Source organism: Macaca fascicularis, chromosome 2 (assembly GCF_037993035.2).
Source record: "Macaca fascicularis isolate 582-1 chromosome 2, T2T-MFA8v1.1".
NCBI lineage: Eukaryota > Metazoa > Chordata > Mammalia > Primates > Cercopithecidae > Macaca > Macaca fascicularis.
The window spans coordinates 172,780,445-172,797,984 of NC_088376.1; the positions used below are offsets into that span (position 1 = coordinate 172,780,445).

The 17,540-nt window shown below is 37.2% G+C and overlaps 1 long non-coding RNA gene across 3 annotated transcripts in view; it reads left to right on the top strand.

Annotated features, from left to right (window-relative positions):
* LOC102128784 (uncharacterized) overlaps positions 1 to 17,540 on the top strand; it is a 530,667-nt gene that overhangs the window by 354,737 nt on the left and 158,390 nt on the right. The window contains exon 3 of one of the 3 annotated variants that reach the window (XR_010584664.1): positions 10,756 to 11,044. The exons of the other annotated variants lie outside the window; for them this stretch is intronic. This is a non-coding gene — a long non-coding RNA (uncharacterized lncRNA). Of the gene's footprint in view, positions 1 to 10,755; positions 11,045 to 17,540 lie in introns of those variants that run through there. 3 annotated transcript variants of the gene reach the window in all.

Sequence of the window (17,540 nt, forward strand, 5' to 3'; positions counted from 1 at the left end):
TTTTCTATTCTTGGGCTAATACAACACTATCTTAATTATAGGGGCTTTACAATATATTCTAATATCGGCAGAGACTACTCACTCCCACTCCTACTCCCATATACAATTGTTTTTACTTTTCTTCTGTTTCTCTTTTTCTAGATATTTATGCTAGTTTGTTTTTTAAGCAAACTTTATAGTCAACTTAAGTTCCAGGGGTGAGAGATAGTTGAAACTGATGATGTTTATACCACAACTGTTTTAATTTTGTAGTTTATTGTAGGGATATTCGTAACTTTATAATGTTGAGATTGCTTAATCAAGAACATAGTATGCCTTTCCATTTCTTCCAGTCAACTTTTGTATTTTGTTAAGTTTCATCTAGGTACTTTATATCTACTTGTCTTTCTATCTATTTATTTATCACTATAGTGATGAACTCTTCCATTATATCATCTAACCAATTTTGTTGCATGTATGAAGGCTATTAATTTTTGTATGTTGTGTTTTATAACTAGTTATATTTTTAATTCTCACAGTATTTGAGATAAGTTTTTCATTTTTTTAGGTTTTCTATGTATTTCCATATTGGGAAGTACTCCATTGGCCAATAATATCACTGAAATAAAGAAAATTATATATTACATACCATCTAATAGAAATACACATCACAATCTATGACATGTACTTGGTAAAAAAAAAAAAAGTCAACTTCAAATCAGATAAAGGCTCTATATCCAGTTACGAATCAGAAAGAAGCACAGAGCATAGCAATATGACAATACAAGGTACAATCAGCAAAATTTTAACTAAGGAACTACAACAGACAAGCAAACAAATTTTTTCAACAAAAAGGTGAGAAAACCGACAGGAACTTAGTTGAAAATTTTATTGGAAGTAGAAAAAATAATATTTTATATTAAACTTTATATTTTATATTAATTTAAATATGTATAAGATTTTATAATGTGTATATACTAACTCAAAAAAGCATTTTATATTCTTTACAATATCTACTGAAAATAACAGTAAAAGAATGCCTAACTTTTCTCTTTAACTTTTTTCTTTAAAGGGAAATGTCATATAATAAAACTAACAATTCAACAACAGGCAAAATAGAGAGAAAAAGAGAATATTAAAAAGATGGCAAACATAAAACAAATCATAAGATGATAAATATAAAACTAAACATATCAATAATTTTATAAAAATCCAATTATACTCTACTTACAAGAGATACATCTCAAATATAAGAATTTACCTTAACCTTAATATAAAAAAGTGTTAAACATAAATTCAATAAGGTTAAACTTAGAAATACAGAAAAAGATATACTATGCAAACATTAAGCAAAATAAAACTGGTGAAACTATATCAGCACTAAAGTCAACTTTAATTCCATATTAGAAATAGAAATATATTTCATGAAAATAAAAGCGTCAACCCATACGGAAGATATGTAGATAAATAAAATCTGTATTTACTGAGTATCAGAGCTTCAAAATATGTGAAGCAAAAATTGACAGAAGTAAAAGAAGAAATTGAAAATCCATGTCACATATGAGAGACTTTAAAACAAACCTTTCTTCCTAGTTGATGGAATATAAAGAAAAATACATTAGAAAAGACATAAGAGATCTAAAAAAAGATTAATGTAATTGTTACATAAAAAACATCAAATTCAACGTGACTGAAAATTTTTTTCTTCAAACGCCCATACAATATTTACCAAAATGGCAGTATGTTGAGCCCTAAAGTAAGACTGAATTTTTTTTTTTTTTTCCCCTTTTGAGACGGAGTCTCACTCTGTCGCCCAGGCTGGAGTGCAGTGGCACAATCTCGGCTCACTGCAAGCTCCGCCTCCCGGGTTCACGCCATTCTCCTGCCTCAGCCTCCCGAGTAGCTGGGACTATATGCGCCCGCCACTACGCCCGGCTAATATTTTGTATTCTTTAGTAGAGACGGGGTTTCACCGTGTTAGCCAGGATGGCCTCGATCTCCTGACCTCGTGATCCGCCCGTCTCGGCCTCCCGAAGTGCTGGGATTCCCGGCGTGAGCCACCGCGCCCGGCCAATGAAAATTTTTCAAAGCATTAAAATAATTTCCAAGCTTGTTCTTTGACTCGACAGGAGTTAAGATAGAAATCAATGTTTTAAAAATCTAAACAATACCAAAGTTTTATACATTAAGCATACATGCTAAGATAAACCATGAGTTAAAAAAATCACAAACAAAATTATAAATTAATTTGAACTGAATTTAATAAAAATATAATATGTGAAAACTTGTGGAAAACAGTGAAAAGTACGCTTAAAAATAACAGAATCAAATGCATAGATAAGAAAAGAAAATTATGAAACTAAATAATCTAAATTTCTGTCTTACGAATTAAAACGGTAATAGCAAATTAACTCAGCAAGTAAAATACAGGCATACCTTGTTTTAGCATACTTCACTTTATTGTACTTCACACATATGGCAATTTTTTAACAAATTGAAAGATTGTGTCAAGCAAGTTTATCATCTTGCCCCAGTTAAAATGTTATTATCAAAAAGACAAAAATAACAGAAGTTGGCAAGTATGTGGAGAAAGATAAACACCAATATACTGTTGGTAAAACTGTAAATTTGTACAACCATTATGAGAAACAGTATCAAACATCCTCAAAAAACTAAAAATAGATCTACCATATGATCTATCTATCTATTTATATAAAGGTATATATGTGTGTGTGTGCGTGTATATATATACACACATCCGAAAGAAATAAAATTAGTAAATCAAAGAGAGATCTGCACTATTCACAATAGCCAAGATAAGGGATCAACCTGAGTGTCCATCGGTGGGTAAACAGATAAAGAAAATGTGGTCCATTTACACAATGGAGTACTATTCATCCACAGAAAGGACAAAATCCTGTCATTCGTAGCCACGTAGATGGAACCGGAGGTCATTATGTTAAGTGAAATAAGCCAGGCACAGAAAGACAAATATCGTGTATCCTCGCTCACATGTGAGAGATAAAAAAGTTAATCTGATGGAGGCAGAGAGTAGAATAATGGTTGCCAGAGTCTAGAAATGGTGGCGGTGGGGTGGATGATGAAGAGAGGCTGGTTAGTAAGTACGAATGTGCAGTTAGATAGAAGGAATAAGTTGTAGTGTTCAATAGCACAGTAGGGTGACCACCTAGTAATCCATTGTATATTTCGAAGTAGCTAGAAGACAAGATTTGAAATCTCTTGAACACAAATCATAAATGTTTAAGGTGATGGATATCCTAAATACCCTGATTTGATCATTATATATTATATGCATGTATTAAAATATTACATGTGCCCCATAAATATGTACAGTTAGTTACTGTGTAACTGTCAAAAAGCCAACATTCCTCTCCTTGTGCTTCTCCATCAGAGCTCTTCAGTGACCAGATGCATTGCTAATGAGGAGTAATATTTTGAAAGGAATTTTTTTTTCTGAGGATTAGATTCCAATAGTGGGCTTAAACATTCAGTATACCATGCTGTAAACATATGTGCTATCATCCAGGCTTTGTTGTTCCATTTATAGGGCATAGACAGAGTAGCACTAGCATAATTCTTAAGGACTCTAAAATTTTTAGAATGGTAAATGAGCATTAGCTTCCACTTAAAGTCACCAGCTACACTAGTCCCTAACAAGAAAGCCAGTCTGTCCTTTGATGCTTTGAACCTAGACATTTACTTCTCCTCTCTAGCTATGACAGTCCTAGATGACCTCCTCTTTCAATAGAATGCTGTTTCACCTACGTTGAAAATCAAAGCTGATGGCAGTGGCACACAGCTGTAATTTCAGCTACTAAGGAGCCGGAGGCAGGAGGATTACTTGAACCCAGGAGTGCAAGACCATCTTGGACAACATAGTGAAAACTTATCTTTAAGAAAAAGGGGGAGAGAGGAGAGAGAGAAAGAGAGAGAAGGAGGAGGAGGAGGAGGAGGAGGAGGAGGAGGAGGAGGAGGAAGGGGGAAGAGGGAAGAAGAAAGAAGAAAGGAGGAGGAAGAAAGGAGAGGAGGATGACAGGAGGGGAGAGGGAAGGGGTAGGGAAGGAAGGGAGGGTGAGGGGAGGGAAGGGGAGAGGGAAAGGGTAGGGAGTGGAGAGGAGGGGAGGGGAGGGGAGGAGAGGGGAGAGGAGGGGAGAAGGGAATGCTGTTATTTAATGTATCCACCTGCCACCTTCATCAACTATTTTAGTTAGACCTTCTGGATAACTTGCTACTGCTTCTACATTTCTACATTAACACTTGCTACTTCCCCTGGTACTATTATGTTATTGAAATGGCTTCTTTTCTCAAACCTCAAGAGCCAACCTCTGATAGCTTCTAACTTCACTTCTGTAGCTTCCTCACTTCTCTCAGGCTTCATAGAGTTGAAGAGAGTTAAGGCTTTGCTCTGTACTAGGCGTCTGTTAAAGGAATGTTGTGGCCGCCTGGATCTTCTATCCAGACCATTCAAAATTCCTACATATCAACAATAAGACCTTTTGCTCTTGTATTATTTGTGTGTTCACTGGAGTAACACTTTTAATTTCCTTCAAGAACTTTTCCTTTCTAGTCACAACTTAGTTAACTGGAGCAAGTGGCCTAAATTTCAGCTGATCTAGGCTTTTGACCTGCCTTCCTCACTAAGCTTAATCATTTTCAGCTTTTGATTTAAAGTAAAAGATGTGGAACTCTTTTTTTTCACTTGAATGCTTACAGGACACTGTAGGGTTATTAACTGGCCTAATTTCAATATTGTGTCTCACGGAATAGGGAAACCTTAGGAGAATGGGAGAGACTTGGCAACAGTCAGTCAGTTTAATTGCCAGAACATAAACCTTTATTAAGTTTGCCATCTTATATGGGTGTAATTCACAGCAACCCTCCCAAAAATGGCAATATTAACATCAAAGATCTTTGGCCATAGATCACTGTAACAGACATAATTATTATGAAAATGCTTGAAATATTGCAATATTACTAAAATGTGACACAGAGAAATGGAGTATCTGCCGTTGGAAAAGTTATGCCAATAGACGTGCTTGTTGTGGGGTTCCCACAAGACCTTCGATTTGTAAAATATGAAATATATGTGACACAATAAAGTGCAATAAGATGAGGTATGGCTGTAATTTGTTCATTATTTATTAATTTATCAAGTATCTATTTTAATTTTATATGCCAGGACTAAGCATGAAATATTTGTACAACACAGTTTTTTTCTTTTTTTGTAATTTTAATACATGATCCATGAATATTATAAGGTGTGTGCGTGTGTGTGTGTGTGTGTATGTGTGTGTGTGTGTGTGTGTGGAGGCAGGTACTGACCCTTTTGGTACTTTAATTGTTTTTACCCTCACTTTTGATTACTGCGAGAATATGTGTTCAGAAGCTAAAGGAACAAAACAGCTATGCTCGTTCAACTGAAGAACACAGAGTTCTTTAAGGCAAAATCACAGAGCTTGTTCGTCACATTCTCCCAAAAGACCTTTGGTAAAATTAACTGAATTACATTAATTCAAAATTGTAGTTTGATCTTAAAAATTAAAAATGGAAAAAATGTGTTTATGTTAATTGCATTAAAAGAAAACATAAGGTTATAAAAGGTAATATCTTACATATATATATATATTTAAATTCTCTCCTCTACTACATCTGTAAATTCTAGAGGGTCAATATACTGTACAATTTTGTGTCCTTCTAAACATTGCATATAATAAGGATTTAGTAAATATGACATTTAAAATAAATATATATGTTTGTATATTATTTGAAAAAGGGTATTGTTATATGAAGTAACACAAATGTAAGCATTTTCTAAGATCATGAAAGTAACATTACAATAGTTTTATATTCTTTCTGTACAAAATATAATTGGAATATTAATTATTTTTAACAGCCAATTGTGTACTTACAGTAATAGAAAAAAGTTCATATTTCAAAATCCACATTAAATATGGCCATTTCTTTGCTAATACGTACTCCCTCTTCAAAACATTTCACAGTTTGAAATTGGAATATGCTGAACCTTAATTTCAAATTCAGTATATTCCATATCCCAAAGTTTGTGTTAGTCTCTTTATTAAAATGTTTCAAAATTTGCAAATGTCAGCTGACTGAATGCTAAAGAGAATTGGAGGACAATTGAATTGTGTGCCATTGACTAAATGCACTTTGCATCAGAATCTGGTTTGAGTATCATTTAATTCGAAAAAGGCCCATTTTTAGGAAGCCAGAAGTTAAAATGCCGAGGAGAATAATAGTAAGTCAAACCAGGTTCCAAACTTAATGATTTTATTTACTTGTTCTTGTTATATTACAGGTACAAGAAATGAAGTGTTCTGATATAATCATATGACTATTGTGGGAGGCAAATTAATGGTCCACCAAAGATGTCCACATTATATTCTGTGGTACATGTGAAGATGTTGTGTTATATGGCAAGGTGGAATTAAGGTTTTAGATGAAATCAAGGCCTGTAATCAGGTGACTTTAAAATAAGAGTTTGCCTCATTTATCCAGCTGGGTCTAATATATTACAAAGGACCTTAAAAGATGGAAGAAAAGAGAAGAGTCAGTTTCAGAGAAATGAAATGTGAAAAAAGACTCGACCAAACATTTAGTTAAGAAAGGTCAGTTTGGATTTTGGTTCTGCTTACCGTATTCATGCTAGTCCAGTTATTATAAAGTAAACATTCTGCCGGTACAGTTGCACATAGATGCAAGACCACTGTCGGAGAGTATGGAAAAATTTCCAGAAAAAGAACAGCTATGGACTGAACTGCGTCCCCCTGAGGTTCATATATCGATGCTCTAATTTTTACTGTGACTGTATTGGGAGGAAGGAAGTAATTCAGGTTGAATAAGGCCATAAGAATGGGGTCCTGATAGGAATAGTCTCCTTATAAGAAGAGACACCAGGGAGCTCAGCCTTTCTCTCCACTGTGTGAGAACGCAGCTAGAAGGTGACTGTCTATAAGTCAGGAAAAGGACTCTCATCAGAACTAAACTATGCCTGTACTCTGACCTAAGATTTCTAGCCTCCAGGACTGTGAGGAAATAAATATCTATTGTTTAAGCTACCTAGTGTATGGTATTTTGTTATGGCAGCCTAAGCAGATCAATGCAGGAACATATTGAGTGAATGAGTACAATACAGGTCATAGAGTAAAATTCTTACGGATTTTCATTCTTGTATTTTATAACAGTAATGACTATTGTCCTCATAGTCTTTGAGGGTTTGACCATCCTCAGGCCTTAGTTTCTTCCATGCCAGCTCCTATAATTGAGGCTCAGTCCTCCCACTCCATAGAGATTTTTATGCTGTTCTTCATAACGTTCACCCTTAACTTCTCAATCTGCTTTACCGTCTGATTCATTTGACCTGCTCCTTGAAGTTGCTTCAAGCCTGAAGCTTGCATGGTACTTTCCCTTTATTTCTTTTGGAATATGCATCACCATCACTGGCATGCCTTACACGGATCCAAAACTGACAGTGAGAACACAAAATAAATGGCAAATTAAAGCTCATAGCAGAATAAACAACAATCACTGCAACTCACACTCCAGTGTGTGCCACACTAAGCAGCTGAAGGTGTTTGTAATATGCACAGTTCACATTGACTGGCTGTGAATACAAAGAGATAGTTATAGAGAAGGTAAAGAGAAAGTGATTTTTATATATATATATATATGTATATATACACACACACACATATATACACATCTCAGTGATACATACAGTAATCAATTACTTTATATAGAGCTTTGTTAAGTGAAATTTGGGTATAGTACATAAAAGTTAGATTTTTTTCCTGTTGTTTATGGATTTCATTTACATTTCTTTTTGTCAGAAAGATTTTTTCAGAAAGTACAAGAAACTGAATACAACAAGAACTGTCTTACGTTAACACCCTATGAAAAGGAAAATATTGCTTGTGACTCAAATTGTATTTGTTTTCTTAATCCACTGGCTATCTCTGTTTATAGTTTTAAGTGGTTCACTAACATTCATATGTGAAGAAATACAGTGCATGGCAGGTGACAGGGTGTGGGGCAAGAAGAGGAGAGGACAAGGACCATGTCTTCTTTCTTTTGTCATTTATAATAGCCGTAAAAAAAAAACCCTCAGATTTTATCCATACAGGACAAGTATTGCCGAGGAATGCTGCGCTAACCTTTTGTTTTGTGTACTATTAATACTCGCCTTATTTTTGTCTCCTCGCTTCAGTTTTGATCTTATGAATGAACAGCTCTCTGTCTCTACTGTACAACAGCAATATTCAGAGAAGGAAGGGAATGTCTTCCCATTGTGGAAAGGCCAGGGGAGAAAATCTGTGAAGTGGACTGAGGAACAAAAAATCTGTGCTCTTCAGGCAGATACAAAGAAGACTTTCAGTATTAAGACTTCTGAATATCTTTTGTAATCATTATCTTGTTAATCACCCAATTCAAAGATCTTATTACATAATAAAAGATAGCTCCCACTGGTTCTTCGCTAAAGGATATTTAGCCAAACGTAGAAATCAAATTAGAAATTTGGTATCCTTAAATCTCTAGACTCCTTCCTATGTGTGATGAATATTTACAATTCGATTGTCATCTATACCTTTTGGCTAAGATCAAGTGCAGAATTCAGTTGTCATCTAAAGAAGTGGCTGCATTGCAACTACTGGAGGTGTTTTGTTGTTTTTTCTGATGGAGTGAAATGGATGACATAAAGATGATAGGCAGTTTCATCATTATTTTATCCCAAAATGCTTAGTATCTTCACTCTTGGATATACTGATGTCCACTAAAGGAAATTCGAACACCTTGTTTTACCTTATCCAAACAGGGATATTGCTTTTTATGTACAGTTATCTCAGAATTTTGAGAAAGCAGCAATTAAGACAACTCCTACTCTTAAGGGCCGGGCGCGGTTGCTAACGCTTGTAATCTCAGGACTTTGGGAGGGCCGAGGTGGGCGGATCACGAGGTCAGGAGTTCGAGAACGGCCTGGCCAACATGGTGAAACCCCGTCTCTACTAAAAATACAAAAATCAGCTGGGCATAGTGGTGGGCACTTGTAATCTCAGCTACTCGGGAGGCTGAGGTGGGAGAATCGCTTGAACCCGGGAGGTGGAGTTTGCAGTGAGCAGAGATCGCACTATTGTACTCCAGCCTAAGTGACAGAGCTAGACTCTGTCTCAGAAAAAAAACAAACAAAAATACTGATACTCTCATTAACCAACTGTCATATACTTTTTCAAGATCAATTACCAGGATTTCTGCATGCTGAGGTGTCTGAGAAGATGGTGGGCAGATAACTATAACATGAGACTCCTTACACACACACACTTTCCCACACACACACTCCTTTGCACTTCAATGTAAGCTGCTACTAAAACTCCCTTTTTTCCCCTAGCAGTGCCAATATAACAGTTTTGCTTTGCAATTGCAAGAAAACAGACTAGGAATAAACATTGGACTAGTGCAGGCCAGAATACAGAATATGAGATTTTAAAAGTCTTAGAGGGAGAAATATTCTTCTTCCTTAGGCAGTATCCGTGCAAGTGACTTCAAAGAGATACCCCTTAGTACATACCCCATGTTGACTTTGAGATTCCCTAATTTCTGGAAACCTGTAGACCCAAGGATGACTTCCTCATAAATATTGTTACCAATAAATTCGAATGAGATTTCTGTTTGCTTTGCCTGATTTTCTTCAGAAAGTAAAATAAATTTCCACTCTCTTCAATATGTGGTGATACTTGTTTCTTGGAAACTCTTTATACTTCAAAATTCAAGCCTATGTTGAGATTTTGATAATTACCTACATGTGTATAACAAACCATGACTCACTTTTCTGAAGATATTTGCCAACACTATGTATAAGCAGAGAAAATAAACTAAAAATGTTCTTAACAAAAATAGATTCTTAAAAACTATGCACTAAAACTGTGCTAACTTTGTGTCATAAAAGTGTCCCTTAGATTGTCTGCCAGAGCCTAATCACACAGCCTTAGTAAGTTTAATTATTTGATAGAAATCCATAGTTACTATAAACAGTTAATTAGAAATGGAAGGCTTCTATAGTGTGATACTGTGATAGTAGAAAGAAGTAATAATTGAGAATGCAGAAGTGAACATAAGACATCCTAAAATATAAATTCCCAGAGTCATTTAATACATGGAGTTATCAATTAGGTTGTTTATTCATTGAAAAATATTTATTTAGCACCTGTAGAAATAGATACAATAATTGCTATCACCTAAATTGTGCTCACTCTAAGCCAGACACCTCTTAAGCTTTTCTTCTTTACTAACTTATTTACAGCCAGTGTAGAAAGTCAATATTACTGTTATACCCATTTTATAGAAACACAGAAAAGTTAAATGACTTGTCAAAGTCACACACCCAGAAATGACTGGAGCTGTTTGATCTGCCTCTAGAACCTATACTCATAAACACTACACTGTATTTGTTCTTGAAATCCAATTGACTTTCATAATAACTTGCTTTGGGCTATATAAATAATTTCAAAATAGAAATTTACTCAAATTGCTATTTGTCCTTTAAAATTGGTTTCCTACTGCTTCCATAATAATACATTATTAGCTGGGTACATGGCCACTCAGCTTGAGACTGCATTTTCTGTATTTTCTAGTCTTCTTTGTAGCTAGATGTCTTTCTAATGAAATGTGAGCAGGCATAACATTCCTACTTCACAAGATTAAAGGAAATATTTTTTTCTACATCCCTCTTGCCCTTTCCTACAGGTTTTCAAGTGTTGGTAGTGGCAACCCAGCTGCAACTATGTAGCCAATAGCAACATAAGAATCAAGACAGAAGTAAGTTGATTTTTATGTTGTATCTGAATTACTTCATGGAGCAGAACCATTTTACAACCTAGACCAATCATTTCTAGGATGTTATGTTGGACAGCAATACATTTTAATTTTACTTTAGCTATATGGTTGCTGTCTTTCTTAAGGCATCTTAATGTGTTTCTTATCTTATACAGAACTAATAATGCATTGTGCAATAACTTGCAGTGAGCCGAGATCGCGCCACTGCACTCCAGCCTGGGTGACACAGCGAGACTCCGTCTCAAAAAAAAAAAAAAATAACATTGCATTATTGGAATAACTATATCATTTATCTTGAAGGCAACTATTTTTACAGACAGTGGCATTATGAAAGGGAAAATCATTTGGATAAGCCAGAAGAGACCTAGTCCTTAGGTCTATGTTGATTATGTTCTATCTCTAAATGTGTCTCATTATATATTGATGATGAAAGAAGGACCTGTGTCCTTTTTTTTTTTTTTGAAACAGAGTCTCGCTCTGTCACCCAGGCTGGAGTGCAGTGGCGCGATCTCGGCTCACTGCAACCTCCGCCTCCTGGGTTCAGGCCATTCTCCTGCCTCAGCCTCCCAAGTAGCTGGGACTACAGGCGCCCGCCACCACACTTGGCTAGTTTTTTGTATTTTTAGTAGAGATGGGTTTCACCATGTAATCCAGGATGGTCTCGAACTCCTGACCTCGTGATCCACCCGCCTCAGCCTCCCAAAGTGTTGGGATTACAGGCGTGAGTCACCGCGCCCAGCTTTTTTTTTTTTTTTTTCCCCCGGTCTCCTTTCTCTAAAGAGAAAGACAATAAAAGCAACAGGTATACTTTTATAAAAGTACAATACCAGAGAGAAGAAATTTTACAAGATGCTAAAGAGGAACGAGTCTAAAATTACGAGAAGAGAGGGAAATAAAAGAGAGCACGGTGATTTCCCAATATAGCCGATGCTTGAGGTAAACACTTAGGAATAAGTAGGAATTTCTTGTGCAGAAACTTTGGAGAAAGGTATTCTGGACATAAGGAACATCAGTTATAAAAGCAAAGAGACACAAATTAGCATGAGAAAATGACTAAGCAAAAGTGTTTCCGTATTGTTGGAATATAAAATGGAAGAGTAACGAAAAGATGATATGGGAGAGTTGCTTAAGAGTGTGTGCTTTATACTGAGAGCAACGTGAGGGTCACTGAAATTTTTAAGATATGGGACCTATGGTAATATGTATTTAATTAACATGTACCATATATTCTGCTCTCTGCTTGATGTAAGAGATACAGAAAACTGAAACATGGTGTGTGTCCTCAATAAGCTCACAACTTACTGGGAAACCACTTAAAGAAACAGCAGCAATGCCTTGTGATAAGTGCGTGATCGGTGCTCTGAGGAAGGCAGATGCCTTGTGCTTGTGTTATGGAAGAACAGCAGGATGTGGGAAGTCATAAAGATGAGAAAGACGGCGGCTCTTCTACAGAACTGCAAGTAGTTTAACAGCAATGCTGGCGGGTGGGAAACAGAGAGTGACAGAGAATAGACTGGAGACCAGTCAGGAACCATGCCGGGAAGGTCTTCATGCCATACTAAAGACACTGGATTTTATTCTGAAGCCAATCACAGAATACGAAAAGAAAAATTGAGGAGGTACAGCCAATGGAAGTGATGCATGAGGGAAAGAAAAGAGTATGAACATAATTTTGTGCCTCACTGAACCACTGGCATGATGGGGCCTTGAAATCGGGAATAAAAGTGACGGGATCAATTCAGGAGCAGAGAAAGAATGTGCTGCTGCAGTAGGTGTCCATTAAAGGGCCTGCCCTGTCCACAGCCCTCCATGAAGAAGGAGACCCATTTTCCTACACAACACCCTGTCCATAGCTCAGGTAACTGAGTTAAGGATCTGACCAAGGAATAGACAATTTGTAGTCGGGGCCTGACAGTAATGATGTGTCCTAGCATGAAAGAAGAGCCGGTGAGAAATATCCAGGTAATGAGGTAGTTAGCAGCGGGAACTGACTTTATAAAGTTGCAATGCAGAAGTTGAAACCTATGACAGACCGTGGTGAGCCATATACAAATCAAAGCGATGAGGAAGGTGATACGTAGAAAGAAGCAGAGACGTCCTGGGGAGACTGTAAGCTCTCGACAGAAATGGAGTGAGAAGCAGTCACCTGAGGTGCTTGCTGCTGATGGCATTCACTGTTCACGCCTTATAACAGACTCACTTTTCCTCGAGGGAGTGTTCGTGATTTTCTCTTGCTTGCAACCAAAAGAATCTGACTAAAAGAGTCACCAACCAGCTCTGTGCCTCTTCTCCCTCAACCTCTGCAGGGGGCTTTAAAAGTGAAGATCATAGTTGAAATTATTTTAGAAGCAATTCTTTTCGTTTCAGCAAATTTTTATATAACCGATCAATAAAACCTTTAGATTTACTATTAAGAAAGTCATGAGTGACAGTTTTTAGAATTACAGGAGTTGAGACAGGGTTGTCTACTGCCCCACTCAGTATAAAAAGAAAATGCACAGACCTTGCAGGAGGTAATAAAGTTAATCTCCCCTTTCCACACTCTTCTGCTGTCTCCTCTCCTGGGCAAGTGGCTGGAAAAATATGTCCAGGTGCTACCACTGCAGGGGAGAAATGGCTGTTGCCTTGCCCTGCCTGGTGACTCCAGGAGAGTGTGTAACCTCAGTGTTCCTTGTGCCCACTCTCAGATCCCCACAGAGGCATTTGGCAGCCTTAGTCAGTAGGTGGCAATGAGAAGGGGGCGGCAAGGCCAGACTGGGGCACCAGAGAGCAAGGATGGGCCTTAGAGAACCTGTTGCAGAAAAACATACATGGTGTGAGCTGGACCACCTATTTGCTGAGATTCCAAGAACCCAGCACATGTTTCTTTCCTCCACTGGACTCTACTTATAAAGCATAAATGTAAAGGTAACCTTATGAAGAATTTCAAAATGGAAACTTCAAAGCATTAAATCCCAAATATGAGCCATATTTAGTTTGGAGTCCTATTTGACTGTATCGGTAGCACACCCATGAAACCAGACTTCAGTTGATGAAATCTCCATGGGGGGAGGGAGAAAATTTGTGATTCAAATAAGTATTTTATAAAATAAAACAAATTCCAATTTATTTTCCATCCAAGGGAATCTTATTTATAACTTATTGATGAAACAGAACAATTTGATATATTATTTTTCCCAAAAAGACTATTTATTTGCTAGATGGAGTTCCCAGGAAATTATCGCTCTTGCTAAAAAACAAAAACAGAGCAGGTACAGTAACAAAAGTTTCATAAAAGTCACATTGTAAAACAGTATTTAGAAATTCTCATAATATAGAAAGTCATTCTGAGCATTCGCCATCTCTATTAGTGACTCGGTGTTTAACTTTTCCATCTTTAAGAATTTGTTCTTCACCCGTACAAGATAAAAAACTGTGATTTCCAAGCTGTTGTAACCATGTCCTATTGGCCAAATTCCCACTAGAATGTATTAAAAGGAGAAACCTGTCAATGGAGATGTAGCTTGGGACTGTGGGCCATGAATCTGAAACATGGACAGACTTGGAGAAGTAGTTTCACAATTTGTACTTATTTCTTATCAAGCAGCTATTTCTTTCCTGCAAGCAGCAAAATAACAGCCTTCGTTGTTGTTGTTGTTCTGTTTTCTAAAGGAAGGGAGAGAGTCCCCAGATTCTAAGCAGTATGCTTATATTTCTAATCATGCAGAAAAATCTTGGAAAGGGCGGTTGTTAAACCAACCAGCTGTTTTGTTTCGGAGGCCTTCAGAAAAATGCAGTGTTATTCATAAGAACACTATTCACTGAAGTTGCAGCAATGGCTCGCACAAAGCTTCTGGTTAACAGAAGAGAGACAGAGGAAAGAATTCAAGTATGAGAAGGTAAGGGTAACTTCAAAATCACAGAAGTACATGGGAGCAACCCAGTGGCCAAAGAGGACAAGAGACCACATAGTGAGCTTTTGACACCCTTAGAGTGGCTCAGGAGTTCTTTATTATTCGAGCAAAAAAATAAAAACATGATTTTCCCCTGGCAATGATTAGTACACGCCATTGACCAAGAAGGAGCTCTTGAGATTACAATGTGCTATGTCTTGGTTCTCACAGAAGTTTTCTTTCCTCTAATGAATAGCCAGTATAATGATTTGTGGTGCTATCCTAAAAAGTCATACCATAATCCCCATAAATGATGTTCAAGACAGCACTAGCTTGTTGTCACCTCTCTCTGTACTCTCTTTTGTTAGCTGCAGGAAGACCCTCAAATATGGAGATTTGCAATGTAAAGGAAAAAATAGACTGGAGTTTATTATTCAGCTGGGATGTTGCCCATATGTCCACGTGTGGTAATAGTGTTCTCTCTTTCTATATGTGTTCTCAAAATGGATAAGTAAACGCCACAGCCCTGAGTTAGTATGGGGTATACTGATGCCCTCTTAATGTTTAATTGCAGGGGAAGCATTCCCTGGAAAATAGCCAGGGTATCTTGTGAACTGAACAATTTTCGTTTAGTGCTGACTCTGCCTAGTTGACACTGAAGTGCTATGATCTTATTCACTGCCCCATACCCAAAAGCTGTGTGCAATTTTCTGCTCTGCCTGGTAAGGATGATTTAGCCATTGTCCTGTTTAGGTGATAGCTAATTTAATCACTCATGATGTTAATGCAATGTAATACATATGGTAATATTCATGGCACCCTGCTTAGGGAGCCTTTGGGTTATTTAGTGTCAGCCCATTTCACTGGCCTAGACAGAGCTCAGGAAGGTTCATTCTCTTCCCAAAAGCATTTTGCACTCATTAATTTTTGCAATGTTTTGAGTGTGAGGCAGATTATATTCAGCTGCAATAGCAGCGCTATACGTATTAGTATTTTCTAGCACATTTCTATGTATATAGCTCTTTTTGACATTATTTGACAAATAAAGGATACAGTTACCTGCTGGGCATCAAGCTCATGTTGTCTCAAGCCTACATCGGTTTAAGTTCTTATGTTACTTCCCTGCTGCACTGGGGATTCCAATGCTCAGCAAACACCTCTTTCCTTGGTACAGTTGGAAGCATAACCGTTATCCCATCTTGCTATTGGAAATGATTATAGTCACCCAGACCTGAACTCTGATCACAGCATTGCCTACTTTAAATACAGTCCCTAGGAAAAGTGTGGTTTATCTGAAGTGGTGAGTGGGGTTACAAGCGGGGGGTTAGCTGGATTGTCGATACAATCATGAACTCTACGATATTATACCTAGAAGTCACTCATTCAGTTCATATATATTAAATGGAGAGAGGGAGGGAGGAAGAGAAAGAGAGAAAGAGAGGGAGGGAGGAGAGAGAGAGAGAGAGAGAGAGAGAGAGAGAGAGAGAGAGACAGAGTAGATACCTAAGGGTCAAGGAGGGTAAGTGTTTTGCCAAAATCATGCAACTCAATAGTTTCAGAAATGAAAGTAAACCAGATTCCCACAATTTCTTGTCCCATCACCCCCCATTCCCTCCAGAGACAGTTTGACAAAGCCGTGACTGAATTTTGCAGAAACTTTAGATTCCAGGACCAATGTCCTGATACTCTTAGGCAAAGCTGCCATTCATTCTGCCACAAATCATCTGACCAGTAAATACCGAGCACTCTTAAAGTGTCAGACACTGAGCTTAAGACACAGGAAACCAGATATAAAAGCCATATTGAGCCCCTCTGTTCAGACATATCCCTATGTTAGGCCATTTCTCTGGCAACCAAGGTGCCATCTGAAGTGTTACTCCTGAACAAATCTCTGTTGTTGAGCAGAATTCGATGGTACAGGGTAAAAACAGTTTTCAGTGAGTCTGAAACATGAACATATAACTCAATTAATTTGGAATATTATCTACAAAATATGTAAGTATTGTCAGGGCTCAGAACATGCTACCCCGATTATGGCACCTTGGAGTAACCTCAGTTACTCTCTGAATTTTTCCTGCCTTTCTTCCCTGAAACAAGGTTGTAAAAAACACTCTGACCTATCTCCTTTGAAAGTAGGTTATACAACCCTCATTCCAAAAGGATTCCGTGTATACCCAGAGGCCAAGAAGAATCTGAAAAAAGAATCTGGATGCGTTCCCCCAGTTTATTACCATAAGAACACACATAGCCTTTTGTCCTCCAATCATACTTCTTCAGGACTGTCCATAAAAAATACACAGCTTTCCCTGGGTCTTTGCATTTTTATTTCTGAAGACTCGGGTCATGTATAATTTCCATGAAATAAATTTGCCATGCTTTTCTTTTTTTAATCTGCCATCGCCGTAGGGTAGAAGCATGAACCTTGAGATGGGTGAGGAAAAGATACTACTTTTTCCCCCTATAGTATGCACATGGGATGACAACATAAACAAATAATTTTAAATAAACAATAAAATGAAAATAGAGTATCTTTTTACTAGCTGTAAACAGTGGAAATAAGTGCGTTTAGTAGATATGTAGGAATAGAAGAAAAGCACAATGGAAGTGGCATATTGGAATTAATCATTTTTTCTCTAATTTATTGGAATTGCTTCCTACGGGAGATGAGATTTCAAGACTTGTTTGAGTGATGAAGAAAAGGGAACTTGTCTGGGAGAATCAGAAGTTTTGTGAGAGAAAGCAATTTGCCCAAGGTCATGTAACTAGCCAGTGTCAGAGTAAGGAATTAAACACGTTGAAAAGAAATGAATGTTTCTGTATCGA